The following is a 27,939-nucleotide window of genomic DNA, read 5'->3' as shown; positions in this document are numbered from 1 at the left end:
GATTCAGCATTGCCTATCTTATGAAATATAATAGTACCAAGTTAATAAACTGCAAGGTTTGACTAAACTCAGGCATAAATTTAACTCAGAAATATCTCTGCAGAGAATTTTAAAATAGATACCTGATTTTAGTTAAATATTATTGACCATCAATAATTATTTAGATTATCATTAAATAAGGCTATACTCAGTAAGTTTGCTGGTAGTTTATTCATACTTCTTTTAAAGAACCAATCGCTTACACTGTGATCACTCTGAAAGCAACCTCTTAGATCACCTGATCTTACATTCTCTTAACAGTCCCTATGAGAACACTTGGCATATAGATTTCTAATACATATATGTTTGTTCAACCCAACATTTATTAAGTGTATGGTACTGGCCTGACCCAGTTTCTAAGCATAGGACCACTGAAGTGGTTCTGTCTTCAAAAAGCTGTCTAATACAGCCTATTGATATAGTGTAATAGATCTATTTTCTGCAGGAATATGCATAAGATCCTGGGAGAGTACCTAGAAAGTACATCTACCTAAGGCAGAAGAACAGGCAGCATCTTCAAGTACTTCTGTTAGAGGGGCAACGGGATGAAGAAGTGAGCAGCATGAGCAAAGTTGCTGAAGTATGCCAGAAAATAATGCTCAAGGTCTTAAGCAATTTAATAACTAAAGGTTAGAGTACATGAGGGTGGTAGAAGGTCAGAATAGAGTTATAGAGGAGGCACAGTAAAATACTGGAGCAGCGGATCCAGAAAAATTTTGCACAATATCGAAGAGTTTGATTTTATCAGGAAGTCTAGGAGAATTAGCTATAGGGCATTAAGTAGTGAAGTAATAGGATTGATTGGGACTTTGGAAATAACTTCTCGACAACAATGTATAGATTGAATTGAAGGAGACTGGAGGATGCTACAGAGACTCTGGAAAAAGTGGCCTAAATTATAGCCATGGCAATAGGAAAGGAAAAAGAACATTCTAAGAGATACTGTGGAAATGAACTACATGAGATCTCAAACTGGTTATGAAAACAGTGAAGGAATGGAAGAGCTAGTTATATCTCCCAAGAGTCTGACCCAGCCAACTGCATGGATCCTGGTGCCGTTCACCAGAATAAAGGATATGAGAAAAGGAGTAAATTCAGTAGAGGGCCAGAGAATAAAAGAAACCTTGATGATATCTCAGTGTGCTGAGTTCAGTTAGGCCTTGGTAACTTCTGGAAAGAAGGGACGGCATAGAATAGTGGTTAAGAGAGCAGTGTTTCCGTAAAACGGGATGATTATAATAGTTCCTGTGCCCTGGGAATATTGTGAGTAGTATATGTAGGAAAGGCTCACGAGACAGGGCCTGATGTGTAAATGTTCTCTAATCATATTATTCATTGTCATTGCCTGTATCCAATTAGAGACACCCAGTCAATTTAAAGTGCTTGCTAAAGCCCACTAGAGAAATATGGGCCAAAGAAAGAAATTTTGGAATAACCTCCAAGGTGGATAGTGTTTCTCAACCCTAGTTGTTCTTCAGAATCATTGGAGCATTAGAAAATGCTGTAACCTAAGCTCTTTTCCTGGTGATTCTCAATAGCCAGCAATGAGAACACAGTCCAGATGGAGGTGGAAGATGGAATCATTTACCATATGAGATCTCCCAGGAAGAGTGAGCAAAATAAGGGATCTTTACATTCAAGGTTTCTAACAAGACCAGTTCTTCCTCCAGAATCCATGGTTTTATTTATCAGAATAGGACTGTGTGTGGTCCAATGTGAACCACAACATCATGGAAAACTCTGGAGATCCTGGAGTCTATCGTTTTGCATTGCCTTTAATGAGACATGGGGCCAGGGGAATGTTTGACAAAGCCAGTGACCATTCCTGCTGTCAATCATACTGAGGCAGATTTCAAGCAGGCCTTGGGAATGCTGGAGCTGGAAAAGATTCTTCGGGGTGTGGTTCTTTCATTGAGGGTGAGCTACCCTTGGATATGTGAAAACAGGCTAAAAACTCTAGCAGCACCATTAGGCTGGTGGCTACAGTGGGATAGAGGTCCTAGTCTCAAAATGGTGCTTTGAACCCCTGGGCTCACAGGCAAATGGGGAGAATGATGAACATTTCTCAGGATACGAGAATAGCAGGGCACACTCCTAACATTTGAAGAGCATTGTTGGCTCCAGGTGATTAAGACAACTATCCTAACAGCCTCTTTTGACCTAGACCTCCAGGGACCCACGGGTAAATGACAAATCTATACTTCTTAAGAAGTGGTGCCAAGAAGAGCTATAGAATCAAGTCTACTGTGACATGGAGCCAGCAGAGCTGAGCATAATAGCAGAAAAGAGAGACTACCTCATCTGTTCCATTCCCAAATTACAGGTTATCTATAGCAGCATCTTCTTTGGAGGCCAGAGACCTTCCTGCTATGCTATAGAAAGTGCACCATACTTGTGAATATCAACCGAAACACAGAGTGGAAAGTCATTAATTCACAAAGACCACTACTTCTTTATGTATCATTAGATAACTATGCCTTGATGTGTTGTACATAGAAGCAGCAAGGCTCAACTAAGGCACAACTAGACTAGAAATTGGTCTAAACCGAAAACCAGTATTTTTCCAATTATATTATAGGGTGTATTTGTAAACAACAAATATAGTAGCCCAGTTTGGCTGACTGAAGAATAAACATAAGAAATAAACTAAAAGTAATGCTGGAAAAATTTGCTTAGAAGACGAATTTATGTCCTGAGTCTCAAGGAAGAGCGAAAACTAAATCCAGTAAACAATGGAGAGACTGATATTACATAATGCCAATGATTTTTTAGCAACTCAACTATGCCCTTCTACAGATATTACATAAGCCCCTACACTGCACAGATATTGCTGTGGGCTCTAGGAATATAACAGTCACAAAAAAAGACAAAGTACTTGCCATTGTGAAGCTTAAATGCTAGAAAAAGGGTCAGACAGTAAACCAAGTTTGTAATAAACCTGGAAATGATAAATGCTACAAAGAGATAGAAAATGGAATAAGGGGAAAAGGTGATATGGAGGTGGAGGCATCCTGGTTTTTCAGGTACTGTTTCTACAGATGACTTCTCTGGTGAGGGACATTTGAATAAGATCAGAAGGCAGAAAAGGAAGAAGCCATGTGGGCATCCGAAGAGGGTGCGAGAAGAATAGCAAGTACAAAGGCCCCAGAACAGAAAGAAGCAACCAAACTCTGATTTCACAATGCTGACTGCCTTGCTATTTTTCTTACATGAAAGTCTATGTTATTTAATACAGGACTTGTTTCTGTGTTTTGTTTTGTTTTTAATAAGTATAATTGTCACAACATGGAGGTTGAGAAGAAGAAAAAAAATCTCTCCATCTTCTTTGTCCTCTAGAAAGATTAGAGCCAAAATAACTGTTTAACAAATCTACCACCACCGTTCCCGTCTCCAAAGCCCTACTATCATTTTTTAGTATACCAATTTTCTCTTTTATTGTCTGTCGACTGAGGATATATGGGGGCAGCCCTTTATTGTTATATGAAACATTCTCTGCAATTTGGAAAGGCTGAGTTTTCCTTTTGCACTTCTAATTATGAAAGGGAACTTGGACACAGGATGTTCGCAGATACAAAGCAGCTGCGAAAGAGCACTTCTCTGATGCTTTCGATTCATTAAAAAGCATATTTTGCTCCTTTCTGAGGAATGGCTTCTTAGAATTTCCGTAACACAATGATATTCTGACCAATTTGGTAGTATCACACATGCAAAACTTTATTTTCTCAGCATTTTGAGTGGAGGCACAAAGTTACATGACTTTCTGGATGTTTTAGAGTATACACCTAAAACACCTCAGAGAAAATTGTTTCTTAGTTATAGCTTCTTTGAAGCTAGCAAGTTTCAAGTTTGCTAGTGTCTTTCAAACTGGGAATATTAGAAATTTGATTTTTTTTTCTTTTTGCCTCATATCATTGTGGATCTTACTCTCTTTACTCTCTTGAAATTGCCTATATTAAAACTATCTTCTGTTCAACAGTAACACTTTATAATTTATACCTGTCTTAAAAACAGAGCGGGAAGGCAATCTAGACAGCAAGTACTGTCATGATAGATTCTTTCCTGGCTCTGATGGAGTCACTTTCTAGAGGGTGTGGAAATGGCATTATCAAAAACGAAAAATACTGTCTTGAATTCAACCTTGACCCAGTTATTGAACTTGAAATAGGGCAAGCTTTAAACCGTAACAATATTGGTAATGTAAGGCAATATTATATGACATAATGTACAGGACACCAGAAAGTTCTCTGGCTAAAATGCCAACCCCTTCACAGATGCTCCATTAGGAATGCATTCCTTTGAATTAAATGCTTCTTTATTCCCACAATTTTCTTAAAGCACCATTTTTATGGAAGGGTACAGATGTGAAACATGCAATGGAATCTTTTGATGGCGTTTAGGACACAAGAATATAAAGCTAGTAGTAGGAAGGGATACTTAAAGTGCAGGAAAATGTTGGTAAACCACACTAAATCCATTCCTTTCATGTTTATCCTAGAGGCAGCCCTACATGAAACAGCAAATGCTTAATATTCTCATTAACCATTCAACAACCTTAGCGTAACCATAGAGTATGAGGGAAGGCAATCGCCTGGGGAAGGGGCTCTTCTCCAGTAGAAATACAAACACACAGCAAACATTCCCAGCCATTTTCATCAAATTGAATTTGAACAGAACACCCATCTGGATGGTTTCAGTCTACAGTAATTTTAAGTTCGTGTTTTATGTCTTCTCTGACACAAAAGAGCACTGTAATAAAAAAAAAAAAAAGGTGACAATTTGCCACTTATAGGCAAGTAAAAGGTAGAAAATTGCTCCAACCTGGTACAATCATGTTTGTTTGGTTTTTTTGGAAAATAATATTAGGATAGCTGCCTTTAAGGAAGCAACAATTTGAGGGTCTAGGTTTCATAGAATAAAAGGTAGTCTGTACAAAGTAAAGGTTGTACAATGCTTGCACATCACCATAAAAGTCTGTACAGCATAAAAATATATTTCTGTGGCCTTTTTTCTTTGCTTATGCCATGAATCAGCAAAAGACAGATTATTATCATCATTATTTCTGTAGCCTTCTTCATTATCCAAATGCTTTATAGACATTGATTAGCTAACTCTTCTACGAACCCTGCCAGAAAGGTCAATATGATTAATCCGAAGGCAGAGCAAGAGAGCCGCCCTGAGGTTAAGTGATTCATCCTTCCCTCCAAGGAGATCAGTGGAGGACCGGATCTAAACTGCAGAATCTTCTGTCTGAAGCTGTTCCTATCCTTGCTGACATAGGTAACAATGAATGTGCTTTTTCTTCCCTGGTACAGTTGATGCAGAGAAGACTCAAGTTTGTACACTCTTATAGGTAAAGAATAAACTGTTATCCTTTGTGAGATTCTTCATTTGATTAAAATACATGCACTTTGGTAAAATTTTCAATCTGTGGCCAGAGAAGGTGTTTCAGGTTAGAGCTCTTACATCTTGATGCAACAGTTTGTTCTTTCTATAAATATTTATCAAGGTTCTACCATACCCCCAGACGCACATTCTAGGTTTCAGAAATACCAAAGTGAATTTGAGAGCCAATGTCCTGCTTTCATGGTGCTTACTCTCTAGTGGAGAGAGACAAACAATAGAAACATTAAAGAAACAAGAATAATAACAGTGATAAAAGGCCAGGAAGAGAGTTAACATAGGATGATGTAGAAACTGGTAAGCAGGTGTTTCTTTAGGTTGGGTAGTCATTGAAAGCCTCTCTGAGAAGCTGGCATTGAAAGTGTGTGACAAGAGGAAGCCAGCCATGTGAAGAGGAGAGCCAACAGCATTCCAGGCAGAAATAAGAGCTGAACTAAAAAGTAAGCTACTAAAAGCCTGAGGTAGAAATGAGCTTGGTGTGTCGAGGGACTGGAGAGCAAGTTAGTGTGGCTGGAGGATAGTCAACAACTGGGAGAGTGGAATAATTTAAGGTCAGAAAAGTAGGCAGGACCAGAATGGGTAGGTCAGAGAAAGCAGCTTGGAGCTTATTCTAAGTGCCTTTGGTAAACCACAGGGAAATCTTAAGTGGTGATGAGACAAAATCTTACTCCTATTTGCCAAACATTACTCTGTCATTTTAGGAGAAAAGAGCTCCAGGAGAGAAGCCAGTTAACAGGCTATGGCAGTGGTTCAGGTGAGAGATGATGGTGACCTGAACTGGGCTGTAGTAGTGCAGATGGAGGTGGAGATAACTGGACAAATTTAAGATAGGAATTGACAGAAGAGTTGGCAAGACTTGCTGATAGATGTGGGAAATATGAGCAATGAAATCAAAGGCACCTATTTATTTAGATGAAGAAAGGGAAAGGAGTCATTAGGAAGTGTTTGAAACCTTAAGCCTTTCCTAATACATTCATGGAGCTCGAGGATCCTTACCTTATCTTAATCAAGCAGCAGATAAGAAACATTTCAAGTATAATGACAAGGGTGATGTAACCTGGTTTCTGGTTCTTCACAATAGTAGGTGCTGGAGAAAGTAAACTAGGAAACTAGATCATTCCACAACTGTTTAAGAAAATCTTAAAACTAAGACTTATTTGGGCCCATTTAAAATTATTAAATATGGAATGTATTCAAGTAAATTTTGTAATGATGCATTTATTAAAATTTTTTTATATTTCAAAGCATAGAGCTATTTTAAGACAATATAGAAGCAACCCAGTCTTCATGAAACATATTCTAGTGGGGGGAAACTGGCAACAAATAATTATCATAATTAATTAATTCTGATTGTTATAAGGGAAACAAGGGAGAAATATGAGCCATTCTAGGAGGTCATTAAGGACTTCTTTAGAAAGTGACATGTAAACTAAGGTCTGAAGGACTTAGCCATGAAGATGCTGTGACCATCACTTGGATATAAAGTCATAACTCATACACTCACACTCAACAATTTACTGACTACAGCCATAATGTCACCATCTTCAAATCCTGAAGAGAGAGCATCTCGTCAATTGATTGCCTGGTGTCAGGGCAGGTGCACACTCCTGACCCATTTGGTTGTGACTTGGGAATGAGAGTGTGCCAAAGGGAACAGGGGCCTGTATTTTCCAAGGACTAAAGGAGAAGCTGTTAAACTGGGAGAGATGTTGGGTATGACAGTTAGTTGAATTATGTTCCTAATATAATCCTTTGCTCACTTTTTCATTCCCAGGCATATAGGAAGTGTTCAACATTGAGTGATAGATTGATTGAATAAATGAACAAAGGCAATTAGATACACAGCAGAAGGCAATTTTTGTCTCCCGTTAAGTAGTAAGAAAGTCTATATACCAGATCAATTATGGTCCTCTCCCAATATACTTTTTGGAACTGTGCCTCACTTACAGACAGCCTAACAAAATTAAGTTAGAAATATTTTGATTATAATTGATACCTGATTTTTTTTCATCACTGAATCCAGTGCTTCTCGCTTCACAGACTTTAAAGATCTAAGAATCACTTGGCAGCATATGTGAAAATGCAAAATCCTAGGTCTCACCCATTTCAGAAGAGCCAAAGGAGAACCCAAGAATATCCTTTTCTTTTCTTTTTTTTTTTTTTTTTTTTTTTTTTTTTTTGAGACAGAGTCTCACTCAATCACCAGGCTGGAGTGCAATGGCACAATCTCACTGCAATCTCCATCTCCCAGGTTCAAGCAATTCTCCTCCCTCAGCCTCCCAAGTAGCTGGGACTTCAGTTCACACCAATACACCCAGCTAATTTTTGTATTTTTAGTACAGACAGGGTTTCACCATGTTGGCCAGGATGGTCTCAAACTCCTGACCTCATGATCCTCCCGCCTCAGCTTCCTAAGGTGCTGGGATTAAGAATATGAATTTTAACAAAGATCTCAAGTGATTAAGATGTAAATGACCAAATTTACTTTGAGATATACTGACCTCCAGTCATTCTCTTCCCAAGTCCAGTCTACCACAGATCTAAATGGTCCTGTGGGGTTCTTTGCCTTCCATTGTCATTGTCACTGACAATTTAGATATTATTTATCAGTTACATTCCAGTAGCCACACATCTGTTCTTTCTTCAGTGTCTCTATGCCTCAATCCAACTTGTACTTTAATTTAATATATCTTCCCAAAACAATGATTTCTGGACTAAAACAAAAAGTTCAAATAAAAAGTAGCAGAATCTAGTATGTTTACATTTAAACTACAAACTTGAATTCTATCTTTTCTCCATTTTAGCCTCCTCAAACTTGAAATCTTTTACTTTACATGACTACAAAGGCATCCTACTTATTTGCTTTTCCAAAGAGTTTCCTGTTTTATATGATGTAATACTCCCCAAAAGGAAACCTAAAAACAAGAATAATCAGGAAATCTGGTTTTAAAAAATCCAGTGTTTTTCAAGCTGCTATGCAAATGTGAGTAATTTCCTTAGCTTCTCTGGGATCCATTTGTTCTATCAGTAAAGACACAGAACCAGCTTAAACTAGTGGCTTTCACACATTTTGGTGATCACCCACTGAAAGAAATAGGCCATGACAATGAGGTTTCACAAAACATCCACAAAACACTTACTGCATGCGATGGACTCTGATATTTTATCTTCCAATCTACTTTATTCTGTCATATTATTTCTTGCATAAAAATGCTAGTTGCAGCTTTCTAAATTGATTTCACAACACTCTACTAGATCTGTTGGGGTGATCAGACCCAACACCAGGTCATGGGGGCGATGAAGTCCGGCGGAGTCAAAGGAATGAGAAAAGACAGTATGAGAGAGAAAGTGGGTCTAGGGGCCAATGCAAGTATGGAGGCCGTGAAGGCCCTGAGCTCTGGAAGCCCAGACTATTTATTGCTGATCAAACAAAGAAACAGGTGGTGAGAATGTGGGGTTGAAAGGGAGCATTGCATTAAGCACATGATTTACAGCTGTGACAGTTTAGCATTTATATGGCCAATTCTAAGACACAGTCTATCTAGGAGCCTGGGAAGACTAGAAGCAAGAAGCCAGCAAGTCTAGACATATTCCAGAGCCATGAGGGGTTTTACGCCCTGAGTCCTGGATTCTATCCAAGCCACGTGGGGTTTTATGCCCTGGGCTTAGATTATGGTGCATCAGGGCAGCCTTCCACCCTTTGGCACAGAGCTTGGTGTTCCAAAGGCCATGAGGGGTTTTAGACCCTGGACCCCGGACATGTTCCAAGACTCTTTTACATTATGTCAGACATGCAAGCCCTGCCTCAGCTTCTCCCAACACTCAGCTTTTCCCAACAAGGTCATAGCTGCAGTTTGAAAAACACATAGATGATCTTTATGGTCTGCTCTAGTTCTAATGCTCTATGACAATGGACAAACATGCCAGCTCTTTTGCATACTTGTGTGTCTTCCCAATTTATATATTTTTACTTTTATAAATAAACTCTAGGGGAAAAATAGATTTCCTAAGGTTATCTGACAACTCTGATAAAACAGTGTTGATACATGTTATAAATACATGAATTTAAAATTCAGAAAGTTTAATAATGATGTAAGCCAATGGAAAAAAAATGGATTTATTTTCTTATTTTCCCTCTGATCCAGGTACAGCTTGCATCCCAAGAATTCTTACCATGATTGAGGAAGAGGTACCAAGATTGAAGTGATGTGCCTTCATATTTTGATTATATCACTGGTTATATTACTTGGCTCTCAGCCCTGACTTCACTGTAAAATCACCTGGGGAAGTAAAATAAGCAAAAAATGCCCCCATTCTAAAACTATTAATTCAGACTATAAGAGGGTGGAACTGAATCATCGATATTTTTCAATCTCTCCAAGTGAGGATTGAGAAGAACTAGACTAGCTGATATACTTGAAAAGCCACAGTGTTCTGGCTGCCCAGTTTAGCCCAATGACAGAAAACAAGGGTGATGGAAGCATTCTTGTTTGAATGTAACATTCCCATTTTATTCCTTTCCCTTACATTCTCCCCTAAGCTTCACACTAGTCTTCTCCTTCATCATCTTCATAATTCAAAGTTGAGAACTGCTACCTACTGCAATTTCAGCAAAAGTGTCTTTAAATCCCAAATCTGCTCCACTGCTCACATACCTTAGCGTCCTTGAGAGCAAACGCCATTTGAGAAGGGTCACTCTATAACTACTGATCCTTTACCGTCTGTTCTCCAACTCACTTTGTAGGGTACAGATGTAAACAGCTTATAGATGTGTCATTTCGAAGACCTGATAATACGGGAGGAGGAACAAGCAGCTGTCATCCCACAGGTAAGCACTGGGAAAGGTGGGCTAAGAACAACTGGGGACTTGGGAAGACACAAGCAGACAAAAACAGCCACAGACAGAGAGACTCAAGGGACTAAATAAAGGGTGTTAAAAGTACAATTTGGCTTCAATGCCACAAAGACTAAATTTTTAACGAATCACACATTTTAAAAATCCATTCAAGATAGAGAATAAAGATTAAGAGAAACATAGCAAAAACAAATGTTTGTTTTCGGGGGTTATAGTGCCTTTGGTTTTTGCTCTGTAGACTTGATTTTGTTATAGTGATAAGTTTTGTTTATTAAGGAAAATGTAACTTATAGTGTTACATTTTCCTTAATAAACAAATGAATTGAATTTTGAGATACAAGAGCTTTGTTTTGAATTCATAAATTCTCATGTCAGATGAAAGCCACTGGGATTTATATGCTTCCTTATCGCCACCTGGTGTGCTATAAAATACTGCAAGGGAAAGATAGCATAACGCAACTTAGTTATCAATGGAAAATCAAAGCTGGCGGCTAAGCAGTTTATTAACAGACAAATACCCTTGATGTAGCTCAATGAGCCGCAGATGTAATCTGGGACCATCTCATTCAATAATGTGGCTTTCCCTGGCCTGAAGTCACTGATGAAAGGGCTTTCTTCTGTTTTGAAATTATGACACTTTGATAGTAATGTTATTTTAATATATAATAAAATTATGTTATAAATAATTAGTATAAATGATAAAAACAAATAATTTTAATTTTTAATACTATTGGTGCAAAAAAGGTGGCAGTGTTTTATTTCATTATGTTTTGATTTCGTTACTTGGCATACATAGGACAAATTGGGGATAGGTAGTCAGCTTTCCTGTAGAAGGCTAAGAGACGTATCACAGAACTCAGGCACCGCCTCTGGCTTTCTCTCCTCTCCCCAGCATAAGGATAGGACTTTACTTAGGTTGAGTTGGTTCAAAATCTGGACATGAGTGCAGGTGATATAGACGTCTCCTTAATGGAAACGTGTAGATGGATCAATGCAACTACTTCTGGAATGTTGAAAGGAATGCCACGGAAGGCTTGTGGTGAGCAAGAATTAAGCCCCTTCTCAATGCTGGCAGGTTTCTACGAGCTTGGAAAAGATCACCAACAGCCACATGCTCTCTACAGAAGCAAGGGGAAGGGAAAGTCACACTGAAATACTTTGCGTTCACTCATGCTCTGTGGGTCTCCCTCATGCCTACTGATTTCTGTGCTAGTGGTTATATGTAGTGGGGCTGCATAGCAAGTGTGAGAGGAATGTGTGGGTGTGACTGTGCATAAGTGGGGTTTCGTGTTTGAGTGTGTATGGGTGTGCCTGCGATGTGAGCGTGTGTAAGTGTGGATGAGTGTAGGTGGCTGTGTGTGAGTGTGTATCTGAGTGTGTAGGGGGTGTGTTTGTGTGTGATTATGGCTGTGGCTGTGAGTGTGCATATGAATATCGGTGATGTGGGTGACTGTGGGTGGAAACATGAGTGTGAGTGTGTGGGTGTGGGGGTTGTGTTCCTGTGGATATCAGTGTGGATGAGTGTAGGTGACTGGGTGGGAGCATGAGTTTGTGAGTGTCCGGGGGGTGTGAGTGTGGGTGGCTGTGGCTGTGAGTGTGCATGTATCAGTGATGTGGGTGACTGTGGGTAGAAACATGAGTGTGAGTGTGTGGGTGTGGGGGTTGTGTTCCTGTGGATATCAGTGTGGATGAGTGTAGGTGACTGGGTGGGAGCAGGAGTTTGTGAGTATGCGGGGGGTGTGAGTGTGGGTGGCTGTGGCTGTGAGTGTGTGTTTGAGTGCATGTGTGTGGAGGTTCTCTTCTTATCAACCCAGCCCTGAACTGATAGCTCTATTTCACTCCTCTCTCTTCCCCCTTCACACTCCCATTTTGTGGTGGTTGTTGGATTTTTACTGGGCTATAAAATCTGCCAATCTGGGAACTATGGATAACAGTCGATGAAAATAACAGGCTGTGAAAGGAATGAGCCATTTTGGAGCCTTATTCCTTCTGGTTTCTTACCAACATGAGTGTACTCTATTAATTATGAAACATAGATGTCAGACCAGCAGATCCTGGGGAACAGGGTGGCTAGTGGGAGGGAGGGATTCATGAGAAATGGGAAGTGCACATTACTTGAACGTGGGAAGAGAAGCTGAATTGGGAGCTCAAGGCAAAGGCTGAAGTCACAGTGTTACTTAGAGAGCACTTGGACACAGGAAGTGGAACATCACACACCAGAGCCTGTCGTGGGGTAGGGAGAGGGAAAAGGGATAGCGTTAGGAGATATACCTGATGTAAATGACGAGTTAATGGGTACAGCACACCAACATGGCACATGTATACATATGTAACAAATCTGCACAATGTGCACATGTGCCCTAGAACTTAAAGTATAATAATAATTTAAAAAATTAAATCAAATGCAAAAGAAAAAAAAATAATAATCATCCCTGTGGTTGTACAACGATCTGTGAGCACGGGCTTACAGGCACATTTCCTCAGCAAGACACAATTTTGGAAAGAAAAACCTCAGATCACAGAGGCATAGGTCACTAAATATGGTTTCTACCCCTTAGCTTTTATATAATAATGCTCATTCTTACCTCTTAGGTTTTAAATAATTGTGGCATGGATTGCTAGGTTGTTTTGCCCCTTTCTTCTTTATATTTTTCTTTAATCAATATTATAGTAAAAAACTTAAGGAAAAAATTAAAAAGCATTTTATGCTTTGAAACTCTTCGAATATTTGCCTTATTATTAATATATATATTCATTTTCTTAGTTCTGTTCACTTATATATTTAATATTCTTTAAAGTGGTTCCTGATTATTCAAGAGATGCTTATTCTCTTTCTTTCAAACACTTCAAGTGTCTATTGTTGGCAGGATTCTGACAGCCTCCAAAGCTTTAGCAAAGCTCACCAAGTTGGTTTAATTCAGTAAAAGCCTCATTAACTTTACTGGATCAGGGAGAGTCTCTCTACCAAAAATTAACCTATTTAGCACAGAAACGGTCCCTCTCTAGCTGTAATTGTCATTTCTCCCAGATCACTGCAGTCCGATCATCACTTTCCTTTTTCTCCAGCCACAAAGACTGAGATCCTTGCAACTCACAGAATGATCTACTATTTTACAATATTGGGATCATTTAAAGGGCTATGTCTATATTTTCACAAATACAGTCTATGTTGTTCCAAATACAGATTTTTTTACTGTAATAGAGTGATAGCAATAACCTATCTTTTAAAATCTCATTTTTAGCACTAATGCTAAAGTGCTATCAGTGATATTTATTTCAGTTTCTTCCTTTAAACTAAATAGTTATTTCTATTTGCAGAAAATGAAGGAAGTTGCTAACATATTTCAAGGGAAATCTTTTTTGCCACTGATTTAAGCAGTAATTGGAAAGAGAAAAGTAGCATGCATGAAAAGCAGTAATAGTACTTTCTTATTCTGTAATCACTGAAGAGTGGGGAATTGTGTATTATTTGATTTTTTATTAATACTTGTAAAGGCACTATGTCAAATTTGAATACTTTTGTTCACTTTCATCAAATTAGGTTTTCATTGCTTTTTTAGCAGCTCTGGCTTACAAAGCTTAAGTTATATTTGTAAAATGAGCAGTTAAGTGTTTTATTGATGAGAAAAATTTACATTGGAATGAAGATATATTACTTAGAATCATGAAGTGATTGAGCTAGAAGGCAACTTAGAGATAATATACCCCAATGTTCACTCTGAGTTTTTATTTTATTATTTCACAGATGAGAAAACTGAGTCCCAATGAATTGCTTAATTCCACAGATCTACTTAGCAGGGGGAAGAATTTACTTCATTTTTCAAAGAAGTCAGTAATGTATATTGCCTCAGACTAAGCACCTCAAAAGCATAGCTTATTTTCAAACTCTATCAATAATGGTAATAGTCAGTATATGTCTGATGTTTAATGAATATTATTTACTATGGTCATACAATTATTACATTCCTTGCAGGCTAAATAGATAACAAATGAAGTCACTGACATTACTGAGTTATTCAGAGATATCTATAATATAAATAAAATCAATATTTTCAAATTTTTTATTAATCAAATTCCTTGGGTTTTTATGTTGCTGACAAGATTTTTAATAAGTAATTGACTTTTGAGATTAAATTATATTCTTAATCTAAACCTAATACAGGCAGAAATATAGAAGAACCTCCATGTCCAAGAGAAAAGTCCTTGAACCTTGAGTCCCTGGGGCAAGTCAAAGCCAGACCAAAGGTGACTACCTCTTTGAAAAGAGAAATGCCCTAACTCCCAGCTAGCACTTTGCAAAAGAAATGTTACCTCTATGTCAGTCATGAACAAACTGCTTCTTTAAGTAGCTTCAGGCTTTTAAAGTCCCTGAGACTGGCCCTTAAGAATTGTTACAACATTTATTATTTGACCTTTTTCCTAAAACTTTCAGATTCCCAACGCTTAACTTCATCGTGTAGTAGGACTTGGCGTTTGCTTGCAAATAAAGCAGACTTCACCAACTTGTATTAATGCAACAGGGTTGAGATTAATCCTGGCCTTTTGTTTTATAAACAAAACTTTCAAAGGACAAAGAAACTAAAAGTCACAGTAATATATCAAAAATATTCATTGGAATCTCTCCAATAAGTTAACAGCTTACACCAAAGGAAGCCCCTTTGGTCTTTTCCCCTTCTCTCACGCTGGAGTTGTTGCTAGTATATTGCAAACTTAGTTAGGTGCCTCCTAGCTCGCCCTCCAGCTGTCATGTGTACAAAATCTTTGTCTCAAGAGCAGGTAAGATGGTCCAAGATGCCTATAACCAGACATTTAGCTCAGGGAGACTAATTCATACCTTGCTTAAAATCAAGGTTCTATTAGGTGTGCTTTGCATAGATCTGCCAGGTCCAGGGCACCTTTCATGAAATCAGGTTGCAGAGTCAGCAACAGGAATTCATAGGACAAAACAGATTATACTTTTTCTTTTAAGGAAGAGAAACACTTGCTTAACAACTCAATCAAAACAAAGTCAAAACCAAATAAAATGCATTGGTTTCACCTATCAACCCATCATCTAGGTTTTAAGCCCCGCATGCATTAGGTATTTTCCCTAATACTCTCCCTCCTCTTACCCGGCACAAACCACCATGGCACATGTATACCTATGTAACAAACCTACACTTTCTGCACATGTATCCCAGAACTTAAAGTAAAATAAAAATAAATAAATAAACAACTAAACAATTTTTAAAAAGGATTGGTTTATCTGGAATTACCTGAGTTTTCTTACATGATAATGGTCAACCAGAAGATTGAGTCAAAGTCATTTGGTTAGTCAAATCAGCCTCTATCTGAAGCTATATCACTTTTGAGAAAGATGAATCCCAAGAAAAGCTTTTATAGAAGAGAATTTATTTGGAAAATATGTAATCGAGTTGAGATTGCCTTTGGAGAAAAAACATTTCCTAAGAATAACCCTCCTGGCCTCTTAGGATGTTTTTGTCCCTGAAAAGAAAAGGAAAAAATATCGTTCAATTACCAAAGATTCAACTGAAATTAATAAGATTTTAAAACCTTCTTTCCTGTCTTTGAGTTTTTGAATCATTGAGTTGCCAAGCCTGCTGTTAAACTTTAAGCTCATAGTTGCACAATATTTAATACCTTTTCTAATAATAAAGTAAAAGGAAGAGGAAATCTGAAGTATTGTACCACAAAGTGAGATATAATGAAACATTTTAGTTTCCTTTTTTATAAACATTCTCAAATATATTAGTATATTTAATCAATTGAAAGCTATTAATTTGTTCTGCAAATATTGTCTGAAAGCTCAGGCCTGTCAGTGTGCCAGGCTCTTGAGCTACAGTGGTGATCAAAATGGACAATGCCCTTTCCTTCCTAGACACTGTGAAATGGGAGAGTAAATATTAAATTAATAATCATCAAACAACTTAGTGATCAATACTGCTCCACTGGGGCCAGTAGCATTGGCTCATGCCTATAATCCCAACACTTTGGGAGCCCGAGAAGGGTGGATCACTTGAAGCCAGGAGTTTGAGACCAGCCTGGCCAACATGGCAAAACCCTGTATCTACAAAAAATGTAAAAAATGTTAGCTAGGCATGGTGACTCACACCTATAGTCCTACTACTTGGGGAACTGAGGTACGAGAATTGCTTGAACCCAGGAGGCAGAGGTTGCAGTGAGCTGAGATTGTGCCACTATACCTCAGCCTAGGCAGCAGAGTGAGAATCCATCTAAAAATAAAAAATTTTTAAAAAAATTCCACCATTTGAATTACAGTTCTGGGGTTATGGAAAGGGGCTTATGAAAAGAGTGGCAGGGAAGAGTCCCCCGAAGAAGTAGCACTTCAACTGAAGCCTGAAGCATGGACAGAAGAAGACCAAAGACTAGTCGGAGGAGAATGTTCCAGACGGAGGAGGCTCTGAGGGGGAAAAGGTAAAGTTTGTTCAGAAACTGAAAGTGCATATTTCATAAAATTGTGATTTTGAGGCAGAAAGGTATAAAATGGGGTTGAAGGGTTTAAAAAGCCTTCTCTGACATGGAAGGATTTGGGTCTTTATTCTAAATACAACAGGAAGCGACAAGAGAGTAATCCACTTTGTTTCACACAGGCCTGTGCTGTGACTTCCATGAGTCTTACGCATCTTTGTCGGTCCCTTCCTCTATAAGATAGACAGAAGATAGAGCAGTAATAGACACATATATAATAGATAGACACACACATAAATTGTATTATAGTATTGGCAAAATGATTAATATAATCCAGACCAAACTATATTCATTTTTCTTCTGATAGTAAAAGAAATTAAAATATTTTTGTGGTGCCCTAAAATTGTCATGATCTCATGGCCCTGTGGCTACTGTGTCCAATGTCTAAGCCAGTCTTGGTCTTATCAGGAGAGCACAGATTTTAGTCAAGATAAAGCAGTAAGCTATTACGTGGCTGCAGGCAAGAGAAGGTGGTAGACATAGGCAAGAAAAAAATCAATAAAATAGTATTAATTTCATTTTTAAATAGAAAATTTAAAAAAACATCTACTCAGACACTAAAGTATATATGAAGAAACCTAAGCCAATATCTACTAAAAAGAAAAAAAAGAACACATTATGGCCCATTTAAAAAATGACAGAAGAGAATAGGAGAGAGATAAGGGGGGCAAAGTCAGAAAGTTCAGTGGTGAAAAAGAAGAACTACAAGCCAAGAGGGAGGTGGGAAGTAAAATTAAGGAGAGAGAAAAGAGGGAAAGAGAGATACAGGGAAGCAGAATAACAAGAAAGGAATAGGGAAAATCAGGAGGGACTGGATGTGAAAGCTCTTTGAAGGCAAATCTGCTGTACAAATGTAGGAGAGTGTGATAGGAACCCAGGGAAAATTTTTCTTGGGAACCTGGAGCCAATGCATTAAAAAATCTTCCAATGATCACCCATAGTCCTTCAGAGGAAATCAATAGAATGTGGCTGTTATCAAAATAGTTGTATGGGAAGGACAGAGCTCTAAAAGGGAGCACGTGTAGGGCTTGGTAAACCAAACATTTCTGCGGAGAGCTGCGTTAGTAGAAAAAGCTGGCAGGCATTTGTAACTAGAATCATGTGTATGCTTGCTAGAAAAATCACATGTGGGGATTTTTGCTGTTTACCTTCTTCTTTTGATAAATCCCTCAGCAATATTGTTATGTGAAAAAATTCCAAGATGGTTTATAAGTCAATGTATGATAATAACCACTCCCTCTCTTCCTCCCAATAGAGTTTGATAACATTTGAGCCCCTGTCAGAGTGCCTTTTTATGCTCTTCTGTACAGGGAACAAGAGGGGCACCCTTTAAGCCCAGCAGGAGGCCTGGCTGGCTGGGGTGAGAGCCCTTTCTTTGCTTGACACTTCTACCCTCTGCTCTGCATTTGTGATGGTTACTTTTATGTGTCAGCTTGGCCAGGATACAGTACCCAAGTAATCAGTCAAACTCTAATCTAGGTGTTGCTATGAAGGTATTTCATGAATGTGGCTAATACTGACAATCAGTTGATTTTAAGTTCCATAATGTGCGTGGGCCTCACCTAATCATTTAGAATGCCTTAAAAGCAAAAAAGTGATGTTTCACGGAGAAAGAACAAATTCTGCCTCAAGATTAAGATGTTATATTAGTCTGTTTTCATGCTGCTGATAAAGACAAACCTGAGACTGGGCAATTTACAAAAGAGAGGTTTAATGGCCTTACAGTTCCACGTGGCTGGGGCGGTCTCACAAACATGGTAGAAGCAAGGAGGAGCAAGTCACGTCTTACATGGATGGCAGCATGCAAAGAGGGAGATAGAGAGCTTGTCCACGGAAACTCCCGTTTTTAAAACCATCAGATCTCATGATATTTATTCATTATCCTGAGAACAGTATGGCAGAGACCAGCCCCATGGTTCAATTGTCTCCCACTGGGTCCCTCCCACAACACATGGGAATTATTAGAGCATAATTCAAGATGAAATTTGGGTGGGGACACAGAGCCAAACCATATCAGAATCAGATTTCAATTCCTGCTCAAAAGTTTCCAACCTGCTGGTCTGCCCTACAATGTTCAGACTTGCCATCTCCTGCAATTGCATGAGCCAATTCCTTGAAATAAGTGATATATATATGTTTCATAAATAATATAAATGTATGCATTTACTACATAGACTCTCACAGATATGGTTCTGTTTCTCTGAAGAATCCTGACTGAAACATATTTTGGTACCAGGAGCAGTTCTAGAGGAATGGAGTCTTAAGGGTGAGCTTTCTAAATTGGCTCTGGGGATTCTGGAAATGCTTCTGTAAGCCAACAAAACTTAAAGACACTAATGACTATTTCCAGTGGTTAAGAGGGCACTGATACTCCATACTATGTGTTTTTATCTGCTTAGGCTGTCATATCAGTAAACCACAGACTAGGTGGCTTAAACAAAAATGCCTTTTCTCACTATTCTGCAGGCTAGAAGCCCAATATCAAATTTCTGCCTCATTTAGTTCCTAGCGAGGACTGTTATCCTTGTAGATGATCACCTTCTCACTATGTCCTTACATGGCCTTTCCTTGGTGCATGCCACAGAAAGAGAGAAAGCAAGCTCTCTGATGTCTCTTCTTTAAGGACACTCATCCTACTGAACCAGGGCCCCATCCTTATGCCCTTATTTAATCTCAATTGCTTTCTTCCTTCAAATAACAGCCACACTAGTGGTTAGGGCTTTAACATATGATTTGGTGAGGGGATCACAAATATTCAGTCCATAACATCTGGCAATAAAGATATACAAAATACTATCCTTGGGTATCCCCAATCAAATACTTATAAATGTGAAGCTCTGGTGACTGCAGTATTTGATACCTTAGAATATTTTTGTCAATCTAAGAAGTATAATCATTAAAGTTGTTTATTGCTCCTAATTGTACTAGAGGAAGGGAGGAAAAAGAAAAGTTAACTCAGGACTTCAGATTCCCAATTCAAATGCAGCATAAATTACCTGAAAGCTCCCACATCTTTCCTGAAAGGTGGTGGTAGCTGAGATTTCTAAAAACCAAAGTCAGAGACTCATCCTGTGAGTGGCTAAATTATAATACAAATTGAATTCTCAACCTCGCAGGGTGAGGCTGAACTACTTTTTATGGGAGAGAATAGGCCTGTGTGTAATGGATCCAATCAACCATCTCAACAGAAGCCAGAAACAGAAGTAGCGTTATCCAGGAAAGATTTGTAAAGGACCTGCTTGTCTGATGGCTTAACCCCCGTGAATTACATGGACAACTGACAAGGTTTTTGAATAGCTGAAACACTTCTGGCCTGGGTTGAAATGGGCCAAGACATACTAGACACACATGTGACAAAAGAGTCAGAGACTGGAGTGATGCAGCTACAAGCTAATGAACACCAAGGACCACTGGGAGCCACCACACCTGGATGGGGCAAGGAAAGATTCTCCCTTAGATTTCTTAGAAGGAACATGGCCCTGCTGGCACCCTGATGTAGACTTCTAGACTCCACGACTGTGAGAAATACATTTCTGTTGTATTAATCCACCCAGTTCGTTGTAATTTGTTACAGCAGTCCAAGGAAACTGATATCGCAACCACACTGGCCATTAAGTGATCCACACAGCTCTCCCTGTTGTAGAAGAAAATATCAAGAGACACAGAGAAATAGTGTATTTTCTTCCTTTTTGTAATATTTGGTAATTCAGGGAAAACATGGCTTTAAGAAATTTTTTTAAGCTTTACTTATATTTTTTTCAACTTTTCCTACATCCATAATAAACCCTGGTGTATCAAAGGATTGATCTATGTAAGGATGATCTGAAAAGAAATACATCAGATTTTCCTTCTCTGGATGCAGACAGTATTATTATTATTCATTATCAGTAAGGGAATAAACAGAGCAAGTAGAGAGAAGGTTGAGGAGAGATTAAAGGGAAGGCAAGAGAGCAAGCTCATTTTAAATGAATGCCTTTGAAATGGCATCAGAGGTCCGAGGAGCAGTGGCAAAGATCTAATGAGAGCTTTCATGCTCCAACTTCATAACATAAACTGTGTGGGTTGGAAGAAATCTCAGATATCATCTCATCTAAAGACATGATATTTATCTAGAGGTACAACGTTGGCAAACATTTCAGCATATCTAGGGGGTGAACATATGTAGATCAGGCCTCTGAGGACCAGACACCACCAGGATACAGGCACAACTCTGATATCTGCACCCAATAATTTGGAGGGCAGCCAGCAGAAGCAACAGCACAGTTCTCAATCAGTGTGCTACGGCACCCTGGTGTGGCTCTCTATAAGGCGGGCCCATCACATATAAGACACTGTGTAAGACTTATTGGCCATAATCATAGGTCATAATCATACCACTTCAGAGATCTCTTTCATATGGAAGGCTGAGCTGAGTGGGTCCTGTTCCATAAATACGAACTTTATAAAACCAAATGTTTCAAAGAAAGGTCTTATGTTTACCAGAATATGAAAAGGTATAAGCAAGTAGGGTGAGGGAAATAAATGTTTCTAAGGAAAACAACACAGTGGCAATGTGGTTAAATGAGTCTAAGGGAACAAAGACACTTGTGGGTGTTTTGTAAGATGTTACACTGAAGTATTATTTGTGTTATAGTTAAACCTAGTCTTTAAAACTGTTTGGGGAAACTTTTGATCACTTCCCATATGCTGCTAAAAATTGTATGATTTCAAAAATGTTGAAGACTACTGCAATAAGGGCTTTCATTATACTTCATAGACTCATGTTTTATGCAAGGAACCACCAACCTTGGCTAGCTGTGCTGTCAAATCATAATAGACTGAAAACAGCCAATTAGACTTGAGGGGGGTTAGAAGAGGAAGGCAACTGCCAGGTAATAAGGAGCTCAGTATCTAACCACTGGTTAGCTACCCAGGAAAAAGCCAATTTGTCACGAAAAGAGTGTCTCTCAGATACTGTCCTAGTACCTTGAGCTTAAGCTGTGTTGCCACTGAGACTCAGCCATGTGAGGGCACATTAGGAGGGCTGATGAGGTACACACAGATTATCTATTTTAAGAAAGAATCTTGAAGCCTCCAAGAAAAAAAAAAATTATTTGAGGCACCCCATAGTGTCTGTTCATGTTGTCCTTCAGCCAAGTCCCCAGGAACTTGTCTATTCTTAAGGAATGATTTGGCTGGAAGTAAGAAAAGAGAGACTTGTTTCCACACAACATTTCTGTGAGACCTCGAAAGCACAGGAAGTCAAAGGAGAGGAAAAATGTTCTCCCCACTTCTAAAGAGTAACTTCAGAGATATGACCCTACCACAATAGGAGCTTGCAGACATCACAACAAGTGGTTCCGGAGTCAGTGAGTCCTCCAGGGGCAATGAGTTTCACAGCCTTAACTTAGTCACTGTGGCAGAAGCAGGGGCCAGCCATGAAGCCTCCAAGGGCAACAGTCACCTTAGTGACATCTTGCCTCCACAGCAGCAGGGACAGCTTGAGAGTTGCAGAGGACAACGACTCGGGGAACCGACAGAAACACCTGTGATTGCAAAACCAGCAACAGTGGCAGATTTGAGGAGCCTTCGTTTTTATTCCCTGCCCCATTTCTGGTCCTATTTGTTAGTTCTGGGGAAATATTGGCTACATTAAGAAAAAGCATTAATTATTTGACATATGCTATTTAAGAGAGCAGGTGTTGCACAATATATTTTAGTAGTGTTTTCATCAAAATGGTTCATTTTTCTAAAATTTTTGCACTTGAGGGTATATGTTTCAGTTATCAGTGAAATCACTTACGTGGAACAACCAATTCCCTGACAGAGTCAGATAAATAAGCTGTTGCTATAACAGAGTGTTAAGCACTGAGCAAATTTGATTAAAGATAGATTTAAGAACAATTGGTATTAAGACAATTCTTTGTCTAATTAGGAACAAAGGGACTGCTATTTTCAATAATTATCTATTAAAGTTGGGCCAGATTTTGTGAAGGGTTGATTGTATTGTCCAATTCCTTTTTAAAAATTATTATTCTTCCTTTTCCTCCCTATGATAACCTAGCTGCCAAAAATGTAAATTTATGGCTGATTTCCTCTGTAGCATAAATATTCAAGTTCTAAAGTCAGTGTAGTTGCCTTGGAAAGATTTCTTTTACCATTCACAAGGGAAGGCAGGCATTTAACTGCTTCACAGCTAGCTGTCTTCTCCTGCTTGTGGGCTGCCTCTGCTGTTCTTTGATGCTACAGTAGACTATGAAATTAACAACTGAGTATTATGATACTCTGCAGGGCATCATGCATCTGGCCCATGGACGCATGTTGGGCAGTGTGACATGGATGAGCAACTGCAAATAGAGATCAGATTCCTAAATTAGATCGGCTTTTTTTCTTTCTTTTTTTTTTTTTTGCAACAGTGTCTTTCATATCTAATTTACATACTGTACATTATCAACCCAAATGCTAATAAAATGAGCCCTGAGCACATTGTTGCTTTGAATAGCAAAATGAAGTCTGTGAGAAAAAGGTGAAAGTAGTAGTGGGGAGAATTTCAATGTACATGCCTTATGTAATAATTTTTTGGCATGCTTTTCCATTAAAATATTGGGTTTTCTTTGTCTGGAATTGTTTTTAACTGAGAAAGATTTATGTTTGTATCTTGACTTCAGACTGGCTATCCCGCATCTGAGGCCACAGCAAAAGGTAGAAAATGTACAAACTGTGAACCTCACAAACAGGGTTCAGAAGCCTTGAACAAGATCACTGATGAGTCATTCCTGAAAAGTTGCTTCATAAAGAAATATATCATCCTAAATTTCAAGACAAGCAATCTCAGATTTCAAGACCAGACAAAAAATTTCAAGACAATTTCAAGACAATTAGCATATCATTTCCAAAAAATGATATGAACTTGACAAGCCAGGTTTGAGGATAAAATGAAATATATGTTCATATACATATGAAAATGTAATGCTTAATATGGTACACATTCAGGGTAGACACTGCCAATTCACCTTTTGCTGTTTTAAAAAATAGGGAAGAACAAGAAACAGTACACAGAAGTCCTCAGAAGATGTCATGTTTTTAGACAAAAGGATTTGGGTGCCATTTTTGTTCTTTGGCAGATCAGAAGAGGCTTTCTGCAGGTATCTATTTTTCCCCCAGGAAATGTATTGTCATTTTAGTCCAAGCAGATATCCTAAAGCGGATTTTTAAAAATCCATGTTTTAGGCTCAGATCCAGCTATTTTATGGAAACATAGAGCTTAAGCAACAAGGATGGATCTTTTAAATAGTTCTCTATTCTGACTTCTAGAGGTAACAAATGGAGAATGTTTTGAAGGGGATATGCAAACAAAATAAGGGAAGTTCCAAAACAGGAATATTCACTCTCGCCTTCATCTACGACTGGCACAGTGCCAAGACCTGCATTCGCTCTTTTTCTGAGCCCCTTCTACAAACCGAAGGGTCCTATAAAGTCTGGTGAAGGACTGATAATTTCTCTACAATTTTTCCAGAGACCTAAGGGAGTAAAGAGGACACAAAAAGAGGATGGCAGAATTTTTTCTGCTTGATGACATGAGTACCAACTACTATATGGAATGGGTAAGTGACTCAAAAATTACTAATTCCAGTGTATGCATTATCCAACTATCATATTTTATACATTAAAAACATAACTTATTTTCAGCCAGGTACGGTGGTATGTGCCTGTAGTCTCAGCTATTCAGGAGGTTCAGGTGAGAGGATCACTTGAGCCCAGGAGTTAAAGGCTGCAATGAACCGTGATCACACCACTGCACTCCAGTGTGGGCCACAGAGCGAGACCCTGGCTAAAAATAAAATTTTTTAAAAAGACTTTTTCAAATATAGAATACAGATATATCAAATATATATTTAACTCATTAATGACATAACCCACAGAATGGTAAAACTGGTTCAAAGCAAAATTTGAAAGACTGAGAATATACAGGTACTGAAAGAAAGAATGCCGGATAAATATGTGAGGTCATGTGTCCTGCTGGGCTATAAAGCTGCAACCTTCAGAGTCATCGTTTTGATGAACAAAAATTTCTTTCATCTCTATAGGATAAAATGTAGATATTAACAATATATAATTGTACATAGGTTTGATCCCAATAGACAGTAAATAGATGTTCAAAACAAAGGTACATTCCCAAAAAATTTAAATAAGGCAATATTCTGTTGCAACATTGAGAAAACGAGCATTCTTCCTTTTGCCTTCTTTTCAAGTTCTAGGTAACTTTTCTTAACAGCATGTGAGTTTTCTGGATGACTTGGATTGCCTCTCAAGAGATGTTTCTCTGCTTTTGTTAAAAGGTGATTTAAGAAAGTTGTAGTGATTTCAACATCTGAAATACGCCTTCCATCATTGAAAACCCAGCTCAGAATCCTCCAAACCCTCTACATTAGAATTAATTGCAATCTCCTTTGTGCTGTCTGTACTGTTTTTTGTTTGTTTTGTTGTTTTGTTTTTCTGAGATAGAGTCTTGCTCTGTTATCTAGGTTGGAGTGTAGTGGCATGACCCCGGCTCACTGCAACCTCTGCTTCCGGGTTCAAGTGATTCTGCTGCCTCAGCCTCCTGAGTAGCTGGGATTACAGGCGCCTGCTACCGTGCCCGGCTATTTTTTGTATTTTTAGTAGAGATGGAATTTCACCATGTTGGTCAGGCTCCTCTTGAACTCCTGACCTCAAGTGGTCTACCCGCCTCCACCTACCAAAGTACGAGGATTACAGGCATGAGCCACTGTGCCCAGCCATGTACTTTTTAAATTATAACAGCAGTTGTCATAATTCATTTCAGTGTCTATCTCCTCCCACCACAAGATTGTGAGTTTACTATACAAAAATTGCATCTTCATCTTAGTATCCCAAAAGCCCCCCTTACTACTTTCCTTGACTGTGAACAGGGACCAGATTTACATCCAATGTTATATCATATCTCTTTATTGAGGGCTTTTTTAACCTGTCTGAAAGATGACTAGTTAGCAGCAAGTTTTCCAGTAGAGTGGGATAATCAGCAAAAAGTTACCAAGAATGAATGAAATATCATTCTAACACATGTTAAAATGCAAAATCCACAGTCACCTCATTTCATTTACAATATTCATAATTACATATACAGTATCTTAATTGGTTTAGATTTATTCTTCATTTTGTACAAAGGACTGTTGTCAGCTACAACTGTATGTGGCAAATATGCATTCATCCAGATTTACAAGGCACTCCTGCCTTAATTAACAGACCTTATATCCAATGAGTAGTAAACTCATTTAAATTTCAATAAAATTAAATGTCCATGTTTACGCAGTCCTTTATCTAAATGCTGCCATTTGAATAGCAACATTTATTTCATTTTTCCCTTGGTTTCCCTTGATTAAACTTATAGTAGATTGTACTGAGCCTGAATTATCTGAAAAAGAATTCTAAAGAAAAGTTCTTGGCATTTATTCAGATTAGCAGGATGGAAGTACTAAAGTTTTAGTGGTAACATCCGAGTTTCTGTAATGCTGCAGATGCTCTCAAAAGCTGGAAAATAAAATCAGTTAGACTCAACTCTAGTAAAGAAAGATCACATCCAACTAAAAATGTTTGTGGTATTAAAAAAGAAGTATGTTAAGACTTTACTGTTGAAAAACACTCCAATGTGCTTTTTCATGTATATTTAGAAAATTATTTAGTGGCCATAAGTGAATATTAGTATGTAAGAGAAGATGCCACCTCCATTCAGTGAAGAAAATGTAATGAAGCAAGCAGCTGACTTTGGTTCCAGTCTAGGTTCTGCCACTAAACAATCGGATACATGGAGAAGAAGCACTCCTTTTACTAATCTGAGATATATCATTTTCTTTGTAATTAAAGAGAAATTTGTACCAGATATTCCCTTATACCTTTTTCAGTTTTAGTACTCATCACCATTTAAATAGGACCAGGGAAGGATGATTTGGGGGCATTCTTTCTTTTTGTACATTTCTCCCTAATCTCCATCACATGACCAACTATTTAGAATTTTTCTTTCTAGATGTTTTTCCCTAGTCCATTCACTTCTCTCCAACCTACAGCCTCCTTACTGGTTCAAGTTAGCGTCTATTGCTGCCTGGATTTTAGTAACAGATCTCTGATTGGACTCATATATCCACTCTTTACTACCCTCCCCTACTACATACACACACACACACACACACACACACACACACTGACCCAATAGAGTCAAATTATATTTTTATAGGAAAATAATAGTTCATTAAAATGTACATTAACCAGTGTCATTCTTTACTTATGTAGCCATTTCCCTTTGGATAAAGCCAAAAATCCTGAACGTGGCTCTCCAGCCATATCGCAAAGCCTTTCCTTTTCTAATCCAGCAATCCCGGACATCTCTTAAACTCCCCCGAATCTTCAGCATGGGGTGCTATTTCCAAATCTCTTTAGCAAACTAATCCAATGGCTTCAGTTTTCAAGAAGAACTTTCCCTGATTCATGCACCAGGTTAGATTCTACTATCACATGCTTCCACCACAACCCATATTTTTCTTCCTTGCTGTTTAGTCCAATTATGATTATTATACTCTTTAATATAATATCTATAGAACTTATTATGTACCTGGGCACTGTTACAAATATTTTACATGCATTCACTAACTTAATTTATCTGCATACTGCCTTTTGTACCTGACGTGTAGTAACCTACACAGATAAGCTCTTGAAGAAGTTCCGTAATTCTCCTGTAATATCTGTTGCAGACTGACCTGAGCCAATTTGTTCCTCCAACAACTGACATGTTGTTTTGTGAAACAGGAGTGCCCTCCAGTAATTATAAGGAGAGAGGAGCTATGTATCTCCTCATATACATGCTCAAAATGCACATGATCGAATGGTATGAGACAAAATAAGTCCCCAGTAAACTATTCTACACCGTGTACATTTATTAACGAGAAGGCACAAAGACTCCCCTACAGCCTACACCTTTCAAGTGAAATCCCACTTTCTACACTGGGACACTCTGACAAGCACTTTGCTGGAAAGGTTCCCACCCATGCACATGTAATGATATTAGCTCTGCATTCTCAGCCTGCGTTTCCATCAGATCTGAGATTAGCCTTCTGTTAACCGGAGAAAGAAGGAGCAGAGTTTCCAATGCATAGGTATTAGACTGC

The sequence above is a fragment of the Mandrillus leucophaeus genome, unplaced genomic scaffold (assembly GCF_000951045.1).
Source record: "Mandrillus leucophaeus isolate KB7577 unplaced genomic scaffold, Mleu.le_1.0 Scaffold365, whole genome shotgun sequence".
Classification (NCBI taxonomy): Eukaryota; Metazoa; Chordata; class Mammalia; order Primates; family Cercopithecidae; genus Mandrillus; species Mandrillus leucophaeus.
The sequence above is the reverse complement of the archived record's forward strand: the minus strand, read 5'-3'. Positions refer to the sequence as shown.